Source organism: Salmo salar, chromosome 01 (assembly GCF_965601325.2).
Source record: "Salmo salar chromosome 01, fSalSal1, whole genome shotgun sequence".
Lineage (NCBI taxonomy): Eukaryota > Metazoa > Chordata > Actinopteri > Salmoniformes > Salmonidae > Salmo > Salmo salar.
Genome location: NC_138291.1, coordinates 152,628,787 through 152,644,038, shown reverse-complemented (window position 1 = coordinate 152,644,038; position 15,252 = coordinate 152,628,787). Strand labels below are relative to the sequence as shown.

General features: G+C 42.3%; 1 protein-coding gene across 1 annotated transcript in view; it reads right to left on the bottom strand.

The window, feature by feature from the left end:
* The window catches only part of LOC106566947 (tyrosine-protein kinase ABL1), a 65,004-nt gene that overhangs the window by 47,727 nt on the left and 2,025 nt on the right, over positions 1–15,252 (bottom strand). The gene's annotated exons all lie outside the window — the stretch shown is intronic.

Genomic DNA, 15,252 nt, shown 5'->3' with positions numbered 1-15,252 from the left:
ACTCATGCTGCACTGAAGTTAATCAAATCATATTGTATTTGTCACATGCGTCGAATACAACAGGTGAAGACCTACATAAAAAGGTTAATTAAATAAAAATAAATACAGTGACATGCTTACTTACAAGCCCTTAACCAACAATGCAGTTAAGAAAATATTTACGAAATAAACTAAAGTTTAAAAAAGTAACACAATAAAATAACAACGAGGCTATATTCAGGGGATACCGGTACCGAATCAATGTGCGGAGGTAAAGGTTAGTCGAGGTAATTTGTACATGTAGGTAGGGGTGAAGTGACTAATAAACAGTGAGTAACCGCACATTGACAAAGGGGGGGGGGGGGGGGTCGATGCAAATAGTCTGGGTGGCCATTTGATTAATTGTTCAGCAGCCTTATGGCTTGGGGGTAGAAGCTGTTAAGGAACCTCTTGTACCTAGACTTGGCACTCCGGTACCGCTTGCCGTGCGGTAGCAGAGAGAACAGTTTATGACTAGGGTGGCTGGAGTCTTTGACAATTTTTGGGCCTTCCTGACACCGCCTAGTATAGAGGTCCTGGATGGCAGGAAGCTTGCCCCAGTGATGTCCTGGGCCATACGCACTACCCTCTGTAGTGCCTTACGGTCGGAGGCCGAGCAGTTGCCATACCAGGTGGTGATGCAACCGGTCAGGATGCTCTCGATGGTGCAGCTGTAGAACTTTTTGAGGATCTGGGGACCCATGCCAAATCTTCAGTCTCCTGAGGGGGAATATGTGTTGTCGTGCCCTCTTCACGACTGTCTTGGTGTGTTTGGACCATGATAGTTTGTTGGTGATGTGGACACCAAGGAACATGAAGCTATCGACACGCTCCACTACATCTCCAATGAACAGCATTCTCACATAGGTGTTCCTTTTGTTCAGGTGGGAAAGGGAAGTGTGGAGTGCAATTGAGATTGCGTCATCTGTGGATTTATTTAACTAGGCAAGTCAGTTAAGAACAAATTCTTATCTGTTGGGGCGGTATGCAAATTGTTGTGGGTCTAGGGTTTCCGGGATGATGGTGTTGATGTGAGCCCTCTTGTCTCAGCCTCCAGTTTTATGTTGCAATAGTTTGTGTCGGGGGGCTAGGGTCAGTCTGTTATATCTGGAGTATTTCTCCTGTCTCATCCGGTGTCCTGTGTGAATTTAAGTATGCTCCCTAAAATTCTCTCTCTCGGAGGACCTGAACCCTAGGACCATGCCTTAGGCCTACCTTGCCTGATGACTCCTTGCTGTCCCCAGTCCACCTGGTCATGCTGCTGCTCCAGTTTCAACTGTCTGCCTGTGGCTATGGAACCCTGACCTGTTCACTGGACATGCTACCTTGTCCCGGACCTGCTGTTTTGGACTCTCTCTCTACCGCACCTGCTGTCTCTAACTCTGAATGATTGGCTATGAAAAGCCAAATTACATTTACTCCTGAGGTGCTGACCTGTTGCACCCTCTTCAACCACTGTGATTATTATTATTTGACCTTGCTGGTCATCTATGAACGTTTGAACATCTTGGCCATGTTCTGTTATAATCTCCACCCGGCACAGCCAGAAGAGGGTTGGCCACCCCTCAGAGCCTGGTTCCTCTCTAGGTTTCTTCCAAGGTTCGGGATTTTCTAGGGAGTATTTCCTAGCCACTGTGCTTCTACATCTGCATTGCTTGCTGTTTGGGGTTTTAGGCTGCGTTTCTGTACAGCACTTTGTGACATCGGCTGATGTCTGAGGGCTTAATAAATACATTTGATTGATTGACCAGACTTTCAAAGCACTTCGTGGCTACCGACGTGAGTGCTACGGGGCGGAAGTCAACATACTTGAATAATGTGACACGGCATTTAGAAATTTTGAAACTGTTGATTACTGTTAGCTAATATAGGCTAGAACACTTTACAATGCAAGAAGATACCGGTAACTTCCAGCTTTGTAGGCTAACTTTCCTTGCTAGCTAACAGCTGAAGCTAACATCAATTCACTACACTAGTACCTTGTTTGTGATAATGTGCAAACCATTATGAAAAATATACTGACTTCAAAGCTGATTGCCACCAAAACTTTATTTGTTCACTATTCGTTCACAGCACGCACTTTTATAAAATAAGCTACATCTATGCAAATGTTGTTGATCAGTACAATAAAATATGTCCCAAATATTTGGGACATGCTTGTGTTTCTAGCTCCGACAGTGCAGTAATATCTAACAATTTCACAACATATACCCAATACACACAAATCTAAGTAAAGGAATGGAATTAAGAAAATATAAATATATGGACGAGCAATGTCAGAGCGGCATAGACTAAGATACAGTAGAATAGTATAGAAGTCAGTATATACACATATAAGATGAGTAATATGTAAACATTATTAAAGGGATTAGTGTTCAATTTATTAAAGTGGCCAGTGATTGCAAATCTAAGTATATAGCCAGCAGCCTCTAATGTGCTCTTTAACTTGTTATGGATAGGACGCAGTATTTTCACGGCCGGATAAAAAAACGTACCCGATTTAATCTGGTTATTACTCCTGCCCAGAAACTAGAATATGCATATAATTAGTAGCTTTGGATAGAAAACACTCCAAAGTTTCTAAAACTGTTTGAATGTTGTCTGAGAGTATAACAGAACTCAAATGGCAGGCCAAAACCTGAGAAGATTCTGTACAGAAAGTACCCTGTCTGACCATTTCTTGGCCTTCTTTGTCATCTCTATCCAAAACGGAGGATTTCTGCTGTAACGTGACACTTTCTAAGGCTCCCATAGGCTCTCAGAAGGCGCCAGAACATTGAATGATGACTCTGCTGTCCCAGGCTGAAAAACAGTAGTGCATTTGGTAAGTGGTCGATCTGAGAACAATGAGACGGACGTGCGCGTGCACGAGACGACTCCATTTTCAACTTTGAGTCTTTGAACGAAAACAGGGTTTCCTGGTCGGAATATTATCGCTATTTTACGAGAAAAAAAATCGCATAAAAATAGATTTTAAACAGCGTTTGACATGCTTTGAAGTACGGTAATGGAATATTTAAAAAACAATTGTCACGATACGCGGCGGCGGGAGCTTCACCCTTCGTTACCCTTCGGATAGTGTCTTGAACGCATGAACAAAACACCGCTATTTGGATATAACTATGGATTATTTGGAACCAAAACAACATTGGGTGATGAAGTAGAAATCCTGGGAGTGCATTCTGATGAAGAACAGCAAAGGTAATCCAATTTTTCTTATAGTAAATCTGAGTTGGTGAGGGCCAAACTTGGTGGGTGTCAAAATAGCTAGCCTGTGATGGCTGGGCTATCTACTCAGAATATTGCAAAATGTGCTTTCACCGAAAAGCTATTTTAAAATCGGACACCGCGATTGCATAAAGGAGTTCTGTATCTATAATTCTTAAAATAATTGTTATGTTTTTTTGTGAATGTTTATCGTGAGTAATTTAGTAAATTCACCGGAAGTGTTCGGTGGGAATGCTAGTTCTGAACGTCACATGCTAATGTAAAAAGCTGGTTTTTGATATAAATATGAACTTGATTGAACAAAACATGCATGTATTGTATAACATAATGTCCTAGGAGTGTCATCTGATGAAGATCATCAAAGGTTAGTGCTGCATTTAGCTGTGGTTTTGGTTTTTGTGACATTATATGCTTGCTTGAAAAATGGGTGTCTGATTATTTCTGGCTGGGTACTCTGCTGACATAATCTAATGTTTTGCTTTCGTTGTAAAGCCTTTTTGAAATCGGACAGTGTGGTTAGATTAACGAGAGTCTTGTCTTTAAATGGCTGTAAAATAGTCATATGTTTGAGAAATTGAAGTAATAGGATTTTTAAGGTTTTGAAAATCGCGCCACAGGATAGCAGTGGCTGTTACGTAGGTGGGACGAATTCGTCCCGCCTAGCCTAGAGAGGTTAACAGTCTGATGGCCTTGAGATAGAAGCTGTTTTTCAGTCTCTCGGTCCCAGCTTTGATACACCTGTACTGGACGATAGCGGGTGAACAGGCAGTGGCTCGGTGGTTGATGTTCTTGACAATCTTTTTGGCCTTCCTGTGACATCGGGTGCTGTAGGTGTCCTGGGGGGCAGGTAGTTTGCCCCCGGTGAAGCGTTTGGCAGACCGCACCACACTCTGGAGAGCCTTGCTGTTGCGGGCGGTGCAGTTGCCGTACCAAGCGGTGATACAGCCCAACAGGATGCTTTCAATTGTGCATCTGTAAAAGTTTGTGAGGGTTTTAGGTGCCAAGCCAAATTTCTTCAGCCTCCTGAGGTTGAAGAGGCGCTGTTGCTCCTTCTTCACCACACAGTATGTGTGGGTGGACCATTTCAGTTTGTCAGTGATGTGTACGCCGAGGAACTTAAAACTTTCCACCTTCTCCACTGCGGTCCCATCGATGTGGATAGGGGGATGCTCCCTCTGCTGTTTCCTGAAGTTCACGATCATCTCCTTTGTTTTGTTGATGTTGAGTGAGAGGTTATTTTCCTAGCACCACACTCCCAGAGCCCTCACCTCCTCTCTGTAGGCTGTCTTATCATTGCTGGTAATCAAGCCTACTACTGTTGCATCGTCTGCCAACTTGATGATTGAGTTGTAGGCGTGCTTGGCCACTCAGTCATGGGTGAACAGGGAGCTGAAGTTAACATCTTAGCTGGCATGCGTGCTGGCAAGGTTGGTAGACTTTAGAAAAGCAAACAATAACTTATATTGAATAAGACTCCCATTCCTTACAATCTTTTACCCAGATTTTAGCAGAGATGCATATTTAGTTTATTTAAAAAAATAACCACCAGTTAGGAGGATACAGACATCAAGAGGTATGCTTAGATATAAAGAAAAAAATATTTTTAAATTACAAGAATTAAGCATAATGATTTTGACTCTAGATTGCAGGAAAAAGCTGTTTTAGGTGTAAAATTGGTATTGAGTATCGTGATGGTAGGTATTGAGTATCGTGATGGTATTGAGTATCGTTTTGGTATTGAGTATCGTGATGGTATTGAGTATCGTGATGGTAGGTATTGAGTATCGTGATGGTATTGAGTATCGTGATGGTATTGAGTATCATGATGGTATTGAGTATCGTGATGGTAGGTATTGAGTATCGTTTTGGTATTGAGTATCGTGATGGTATTGAGTATCGTGATGGTATTGAGTATCGTGATGGTATTGAGTATCGTTTTGGTATTGAGTATCGTGATGGTAGGTATTGAGTATCGTTTTGGTATTGAGTATCGTGATGGTATTGAGTATCGTGATGGTATTGAGTATCGTGATGGTAGGTATTGGTATTGAGTATCGTGATGGTATTGAGTATCGTGATGGTATTGAGTATCGTGATGGTAGGTATTGAGTATCGTGATGGTAGGTATTGAGTATCGTGATGGTAGGTATTGAGTATCGTGATGTATTGAGTATTGTAATACTAAACCTGGTATCGAAGTCAAAATTATCAACAAAACATTCTTCGTCACAAGCTTCGGAAACAACAGGTGTAGACTAACAGTGAAATGCTTAATACCCAACAATGCAGAGAGAACATTTAAAAAATAATAGAAAGAGAATAACAGAAGGAATAGATACACAATGACTAACGATAACTTAGCGATGTACACGGGATACCAGTACCGAGTTGATGTGCAAGGGTACAAGGTAATTGAGGTAGATATGTACATATAGGTAGTGGTAAAGTGACTATGCTAAAGGATGGATAAGAAGTAGCAGCAGCGTATGTGATGAGTCAAGAGTTAGTCCATGTAGCTATTTGGTTAACTATTTAGCAGTGTCACGGCTTGGGGGTAGAAGCTGTTCAGGGTTGTTGGTTCCAGACTTGCCGTGCGGTAGCAGAGGGAACAGTCTATGACTTGGGTGGCTGGAGTCTGACAATTTAGGGCCTTCCTCTGACACTGCCTGGTATCTGAAACCGCCTGGTATAGAGGTCCTGGAAGGCAGGATGTAGCGCCTAGCGGTCGGATGCCAAGAAGTTGCCATACTCAATGCCATACTCAACCTCTTGATCCGCTTCACTACAGCCCTGTCGATATGGATAGGGGCGTGCTTGGTGCTCAATTTCCTGTTGTACACGATAAGCTCCTTTGTCTTGCTGCCACTGAGGGAAAGAAAGTCACTGATCTCCTCCCAAAAGGCTGTCTCATCGTCATCGGTGATCAGGCTTATCACAGTTGTGTCATTGGCAACCTTAATGATGGTGTTGGAGTCGTGCAGCCATGCAGTCGTTGGTGAACAGGGAGTACAGAAGGGGACTAAGCACGCACCTCTGAAGAGCCCCCGTGTTGAGGGTCAGAGTGGCGGATGTGTTGTTGCCTACCCTCACCACCTGGGGGCGGCCCATCAGGAAGTCCAGGATCAAGCAGCAAAGGGAGGTGCTCAGTCCCAGGGTCCTGAGCTTAGTGTTGAGCTTGGAGGGCACTATGGTGTTGAACGCTGAGCTGTAGTCAATAAACAACATTCTCACATAGGTGTTTCTCTTGGGAGAGGGCAGTGTGGAGTGCAATAGAGATTGCGCCATTTGTGGATCGGTTGTTGATGTGAGCCATGACCAGCCTTTCAAAGCATTTCACGGCTACAGATGTGAGTGGTACAGGGCTATAGTCATTTAGACAGGTTACCTTGGTGTTCTTGGACACAGGGACTATGGTGGTCTGCTTGAAACATGTAGGTATTACAGACTGGGTCAGGGAGTTTGAAAATGACAGTGAAGACACTTGCCATGCTCCGAGTACACGTCGGCTACGGAGAGCGAGATCACACAGATGTTCGGAACAGCTGGTGCTCTCATGCCATTTTATTAGGCCACATCCTTGGAAAAATCTAATGAGGCAGCCCCACTTACCTGACTTAGGCCTAAGAATAAGACATTAATGAATTTTGTCTGGAAAACATAAGACTCTGACATCTTCTTGGTCATATCACCAAGGGAAACTCAGCCGTGAGCTACCCAGTGATGCGAGCCTACCAGACAAGCTAAATGCCTTCTATGCTCGCTGCGAGGTAAGCAACAAGGCAGATTGCTTGCCTCGAAGCGAGCATTGTAATATGACCTAGCAGATGTCAGTCTGTTTTCCAGACAAAATAAATTAACCTCTTATAATTCTTAGGGCTAAATCAGGTAAGTGGGGCTGCCTCATTCGATTTTTCCTTATAAAATGGCAGTATATTTCCTATATGTTAGCCTACATGAATCCTGGAAGAGGCCAAGATGCAGCCAGCAGCATCAGAGGGAAATAACTTGGAAAGTCAGGAATCTGGGGGAATGGCCTCACTCCTTTCACAGCCCTATAAACTCCATCCTCGACCCACACTGCTTTCCTCCTTCCTGTTCTAGGCTTGTTTTTGAGGGGACAAAGGGAAAGAAAACAATGCATCTCCTCAACTGCCTTTAGATACATTTACACAGCATTTCCATTTCCTGAATCCCCGCAAAAACATCCCAGCAGGCAGCTGTCATGCCCTGGTGCAAGCGCCCTTGAAAGAAAAAACAAGAGCGGATAAGGAACTACAGCAATGACCAGGGGTCAAATGACACACGCTTTATATCCCTTGTTGTTATATGAAATGCGAGAGGAAATCATGTAGGAAAGACAATCCTCCTCCAATTACCATCTCTAGAAGCCCAACACAGTGGTACAGGGGGGGACAGGTCTTTGCTTGCCCCTCTCTGCTTCTCTCCCTGGCTGTGTGTGGAGGTCTAAACCTGCCCGGTGAGAAGCTTTGCATAGGCTAGCAGAACAACATCGTATGTAAGTGACTGAGTGCTGACATTTCCCTCCTCTAGCTACATGACTCACATCCTCTCGTAACCTACTCGACTCATCGCAGGAAGAAAAAAAAGGAGAAAAAAAAACAATCCTGCTACTGACCCAGATCCCTCCAGCCCTCCTTTCCATTTACTGGCAGCACCTTTTAGTTTTGTTGTGTTTGAACTGGCACCCCCACTTCATCCTTACTAGGACTATGACGGTCATGAAACGTATATATCTACACTGAACAAAAATATAAACGCAACATGTAAAGTGTTGGTACCATGTTTCATGAGCTGAAATAAAAGATCCCAGAAATGTCTCTCAAATGTTGTGCATAAATTTGTTTACATCCCTGTTAGTGAGAATTTCTCCTTTGCCAAGATAATCAATCCATCTGACAGGTGTAGCATATCAACAAGCTGATTAAACAGCATGATCATCACACAGGTGCACATTATAACAGGCCACTTTAAAATGTCCAGTTTTGTGATACAACGATGCCACAGATGCCTCAGGTTTTGAGGGAGTGTGCAATTGGCAGGAATGTCTACTGGAACTTTTGCCAAAGAATTGAACGTTCCTTTCTCTACCATAAGCCGCCTCCAATGTTGTCTTAGAGAATTTGGCAGTACGTCCAACCGACCTCACAACCACAGACCACGTGTAACCATGCCAGCCCAGGACCTTCACATCCGGCTTCTTCACCTGCGGGATCGTCTGAGACCAGCCACCCGGACAGCTGATGAAATTGAGGAGTAATTCTGTATGTAATAAAGACCTTTTGTGGGGTAAAACTGGCTCCCCGGTGGGTGGGCCTATGCCCTCCCAGGCCCACCCATGTCTGCGCCTGCCCAGTCATGTGAATTCCATAGATTAGGGCCTAATTAATTTATTTCAATTGAAAGGAAACAATCCTGTACAGTGCCTTCGGAAAGTATTCAGACCGCTTGACTTTTCCCCATTTTGTTACGTTACAGCCTTATTCTAAAATGTATTAAATAATTATTTTTCTTCAATCTACACAAAATACCGTATAATGACAAAGCAAAAACAGGTTTAGAAATGTTTACCAATTTCCAAAAATACAAAAATGAAATATTACATTTACATAAGTATTCAGACCCTTAACTCAGTACTTTGTTAAAACACCTTTGGCAGTGATTACAGCATTGAGTTTTCTTGGGTATGACGCTACTAGCCTGGCACACCTGTATTTTGGGAGTTTCTTCCATTTTTCTCTGCAGATCCTCTCAAGCTCTGTCAGGATAGATGGGGAGCGTTGCTGCAGAGCTATTTTCAGGTCTCTCCAGATATGTTTGATTGGGTTCAAGTCTGGGTTTTGGCTGGGCCACTCAAGGACATTCAGAGACTTCTCCCGAAGCCATTGGTGTAGTGCTGCAGAGATGGTTGTCCTTCTGGAAGGTTCTCCCATCTCCACAGAGGATCTCTAGAGCTCTGTCAGAGTGACCATCAGGTTCTTGATCACCTCCCTGACCAAAACCCTTCTCCCCAGTTTGGCCACTTTGCCAGCTCTAGGAAGAGTCTTGGTAGTTCCAAAGTTCTTTCATTAAGAATGATGGAGGCCACTGTGTACTTGGGGACCTTCAATGCTGCAGACGTTTTTTGGTACCCTTCCCCTGATCTGTGCCTCCACATAATCCTGTCTCAGAGCTCTACACACAATTCCTTCGACTTCATGGCTTGGTTTTTGCTCTGACATGCATTGTCAACTGTGGGACCTTATATAGACAGGTGTGTGCCTTTCCAAATCATGTTCAATCAATTTAAAATTACCACAGATGGACTCCAATCAAGTTGTAGAAACATCAAGGATGATCAATGGAAACAGGATGCACCTGAGCTCAATTTTGAATCTCATAGCAAAGGGTCTGAATACTTAGGTAAATAAGGTATCTGTTTGTTATTCATTATAAGTTATACATTTGCAAAAAATTCTAAAAACCTGTTTTCGCTTTGTCATTACGGGGTATTGTGTGTAGATTGCTGAGGATTTTCATTTAATTTAATCCATTCTAGAATAAAGCTGTAACGTAACAAAATGTGGAAAAAGTCAAGGGGTCCGAATACTTTCCGAAGGCACTGTATCTCAGTAGACAAGTTAGATAACACCTGCCTAGTCAAATACTGGTTACACTGTTGTAAAACAGTTGTGATCATGTCAATACTGCACACGGCCTTGCAGTAACTTCCTCTTCAACTACAATAACTGGATTTGCATGCTCCCTTGACTGATGCTCCCTATGAACTTTAACTCAGCAACATTTTTGAAATTGTTGCATGTTGGGGGATCACGTGACCCTTGAACGAAATGACCGCATGAACTGAGAGCTACGCATAAGTAATTTCCAATTCTTAAATCTCAAATCAAATCAAGCTTTATTTGTCACATGCTCAGAATACAACATGTGTAGAACTTACCATGAAATGCTTACTTACAAGCCCTTAACTCTTCTTGAACTGCACCGTTGGTTAAGAAAATATTTACCAAATAAACTAAAGTAAAAAATAATAACGAGGCTATATACAGGGGGTACCGGTACAGAATCAGTGTGCGGGGGTACAGGCTAGTTGAGGTAATTTGTACATGTAGGTAGTGGTGTAGTGACTATGCATAGATAATAAACAGTGAGTAGCAGCAGTGAACAAAACAAATAGGGGGGGGGGGTCAATGTAAATAGTCCGGTGGCCATTTGATTAATTGTTCAGCAGTCTTATGGCTGGGAGGTAGAAGCTGTAAGGAGCCTTTTGGTCCTAGACTTGGCGCTCCGGAAAACAGTCTATGACTTGAGTGACTGGAGTCTCTGACAATTTTATCTTACCTCCACTTCAAATTAAACCCCATTAGCTTGGTCAAAAAAGCTATGGCGGCTACAAAAGGCAACACTAAATGTGACATTTTTACCCGTACTCGAGCAATAGCCGTGGAAAAAGCCTCCAAGAAACAGCTAGCTTCAGAAAAAAACAGCGCCTGGACCGGTCAGCTGGAATACGCTGATAGCGCCAAGTTTGACGAGGTGAGAAAATACTTTATTGACCGAGGCACCTTCAGGGGATTCAAATACCCAAACAAGCTCAGGATTCTTCACCAAGGAGCCCTGTGACATTTCAAAACTCCCGAAGAGGCAAAACGTTTTTTGAAGGACAATCCTGGCCACTGAGAAATGGCCCAATGACTAAGTGATTACTGTTATTACTAATGAAGGTAAGACAGCATATAGCCGCCATCCAATGACCCGCCCGCTAAATGTCATTATAGACGTCCATTTTATTAAGATTTTATTTTAGCTGAGAGAGTGATAGGCCCTATAGCCTAAACTAGGCCTACGAACGTTATAGCCAACTTTTATATCCCCTTTCATATCAAGTGAGAAAATTAACCATTTACAGCCTGTTATCTTGTCTGTAGAACATATAGACTAATTGGCAGACAGTGATCAGATACTGTCAATTTATATTAGGCCTATAGCCTACTTTTTTATTTTGTATTTATCATTTTCACATCTACAGACCTAACGAGAGGCTCAGTGTGTCAATTTTATGCCTATGGTTATGACCGCCTTATCCTGTTGATATTTCTTTCTTTTTTTATAACAAACAACTTATCCAATAGATCCCTCTTAGGGATTTTCTGTTTTATTTAGTCCAAACGATTAGGCCTATGTCCTTTGGGGGATGTACTTGTAGGCTGGCTATTGATTTTATTTACTTCATTTCTCCCTCTCTTTTTTAATGTGGTCTGGACGGGGGCTACAATGTCACTTAACGCTGGTCAGAGAGGATGAGGCATTTTACTCACTCTCTCTCGGGAGACGTTGTGCATTGCGAACTGTTCCCGTTTTTTGGAACACAGAACTGTTACTGAGCGTGGGGTTAACAGATCCAACAGGATATGTTGAGTTGTTTGGAAAATCACATGGGGTGTTCAGACATTGTTATTTTATGTACACCGTTTCTTTTTCTTTTATGTGATCGCAGCTGTAACTATTATCTAACTATACCCAGAGATGGCTTGCACTAGAGTTCTATTACCGTTCGATGACGTTGACTAGTACCTTCCATCTACTGACATGGAACTGCCATGGGCTAGGTCATGCAATAAAACTGAAAAAGATACTTGTGTTCTAAAAAAGGAAAAAAGCAGACATTGCACTATTACAAGAGACACACCTCTGTGATGCCGAACATGCCAACCTCTGCAGAGCTTGGGTGGGACAGGTGTATTGCTCATCTTTCAAAAACAGTAGAGGCACAGTCATACTTATCCCATAAGCATGTTCCACTCAAAATTGACAAAAACATATCTGATCCGCAGGGTAGATTTATTCTGATTACTGGGTCACTGTACGGGCAACCAATTACTATCTTAAATATATATGCCCCTAACACTGATACTCCTGCTTTCACGACACCATTCTGTATACATCTGGCCCTTCTTTGGACATTGTGCTAACAAACAATGTGGGACGCTGCCAAAGCCACACTAAGAGGTAATCTAATTGCATATGCTTCCTCAAAGAAAAAAGCAATGGAAGCACACATGTTAGATCTTGAGAGGGAGCTGGAACGCTGCGAAAAAGTACATAAACAATACCCAGCCAGCAACTCCTAGAGTGAACTTAAAGCAGCCAAAGCCAAACTAAACTTGAACTATACTCGGGAGATAAAAACTAAACAGAAATACCATGAGTATAGCAATAGGGCTAGCAGATTGCTTGCTTACCAATTTAAAAAGTTCAGTCAGAGCGTACAGTCATGGCCATCCAAACAGCAGATGACGAGGTCATATATGATCCAAATAAGATAAACGGAACTTTTCATGATTTTTACTGCAAATGTTATTTCTGAGAGAAAATATACAGATGCAGAACTCCATTCCTTCCTAGAGGGAATCTCGCTACCAAAACTATCAGAGACCGACCAATAAGATCTCAACTCCTCCTCCACTCCTGAGGAGGTCCTGGAGGCAATGACCTCCATGCCACCTAACAAGTCCCCAGGCCCAGACAGATTACCCAGAGAGTTCTACAAAGCTTTTTGGCCACAGTTTAGCGCTATTTTCATGCCAATGCTGGATGATTTTTGCAAAAACTGAGCTCTCCCAGAGTATGTACACAGCCAGCATTAGTGTTGGTCAAAAAAGACAATGACCCTCTATCCTGCTCATCCTTCCGGCCCATAAGCTTGTTGGATTTCGACTATAAAATAATTACCAAATTGCTCACCAAAAGACTCAACACTCCTCTTACCAAAATAATAAAGGCAGACGAAACTGGATTTATTAGAGACAGGCACTCCTCTGATAACATCCGCAGTCTTTTTGATATTATAGATCAAGTAAACGCACAAAAGACCCTTGTCCTGCTGGCTTCACTGGATGCTGAGAAGGTGTTCGACAGGATGGAGTGGAGCTTTCTGTTCTCAATCTTAGAAAAGTTAAATATGGGCCCAAACTTTATTAAATGGATTAAGTCCCTATATTCTCATCCAAATGCCATGGTGACTACTAACGGTCTGAATGTACCAGTACCCTCTGTATGTAGCCTCGTTATTTTTATGTAATTTTCTTGTTACTTTTTGATTTGATTCAGGTTTTTTTTTTTACATTAGTTTATTTAGTAACTATTTCTTGAACTGCAATGTTCGTTAGGGCTTGTAGTAAGCATTTCACAGTAAGGAATACCTGCTGTATTCAGCGTATGTGACAAATAAAATTTGATTTGAATTCTGACAGATTCCCTTTGGGACGTGGCACAAGACAAGGATGCTCGCTGTCCCCCTTTCTCTATTTGTTGGGGGTGGAGCCTTTGGCAGAGTTGATACGGAGCAATCCAAGTATTATGGGTGTTTCTGCAGGCGGCCTTCAGCAAAGGATTTTGCTCTTTGTGGATGTCGTCTTGCTCTACATATCCAACCCTGAGAAATCCCTCCCTCTCATTTTAGACAATTTCTTGTACGCAGGTTTTCAGGATATAAGATAAATTTTAACAAATCCATTGTTTACCCTCTCAATCTTACACTCACCAGCTCTATGAAGACACTCTGCCCGTTCCAATGGAAGACAGGGGTTTCAATACCTTGGGATCTTTGTAACACAAGCTCTGAATAGACTTTTTAAGGAAAATTATCTCCCGCTCCTGGATCGAATCAAGAATGATTTCCGAACCTGGATCTCCCTCCCAATTAGCTTAGTCGGAAGAATCAATGTTATCCATATGAACATCCTCCCTAGATTGAACTATTTATTTCAGATGCTCCCATGCCATCTCCCAGTTTCTTTTTTCAAAACTACCAACCAAAGCATCACCAAATTTATAATGGGGCAAAAAAACACCTAGGATCAAGTTCTCCACTCTATCGAAACCTGAATCTAAGGGTAGTCTTGCCCTTCCATGCCTTCAATTGTACTGCTGGTCTGCCCAAATCCGCAACATGCTAACATGAATCACAAACAGACAAGAGTCAATGTGGATTCAGATAGAAGCCCAATCCTGTGGTTCATTGCCCCTAAACACAATTGTATTCATTAATAACTTTAGTGAAGTGGGCAACATCGCCAAAACCTTTGTGATTTACAGCACTCTACTAGGATGGAAGGACTGTAAGAAATACCTTGGCATTTCCTCTCAGATATGCTCTCACTCGCCTATAGTATGCAACCCAGACTTGCCAAAAGCCCTGAGTAATGCCAACTTTAAGCTCCTGCATACCTTTTCAGACCTGTTTCATCAGAACACAACTACACTGAAATCCTTTCAAGTGCTCTGCAGTGAATTCAAAAAAATCTATTTTCTTTTTTCCCCCCAGATCTTTAAATTAGACACGTAATTTCCTCATTCACTTCCAAGGGGAGGTTTTAGAGCTCAGCTGAATGAAGTTGAGAACCTTCTTGCTACAGCACAATCCATCAAAGGCAAAATCTCCTATATCTTGACTCCTTTCTGAGAATGTGGGCTCCTCCTTCACTCCTTTGAAAGAAATCTGGGAAAAGAACCTGTCTGGCTATCAGTGATGAGTGATGGGCGGATGTTTGTGACAGGGTATACTGCTCCTCTACTAATGTAAAAAATAAAGAATCTAATTATATATATATTTTTTACACATTTTATTACACCTCAGTGAGACTACATAGAATGAATAGAGACATTTCTACCTCTGAAAGTGGAACCTATATGCATGCATTTTGGAGTTGTAGAGAGATTATCAGATTTTGGCAATCTATACATACTGCTGTACAGAACATACTAGATGTACAGTTTGATATGACCCCCTGTCTCTATCTTCTTAATGTCCAGCGGGACTTTGTTCTTGATCCAGACAGAGAAAATGTGTTTATGACTATCACATACTTTTCTAAAAAATTTATTCACTTACTGTGGGCTTCTAATTCTTCTCCTACATTCAAAATGTAGATTGACCAGATTGTTAATTTTCTTCCTCTTGAAAGATCACTTATGACCTCCGCAAGA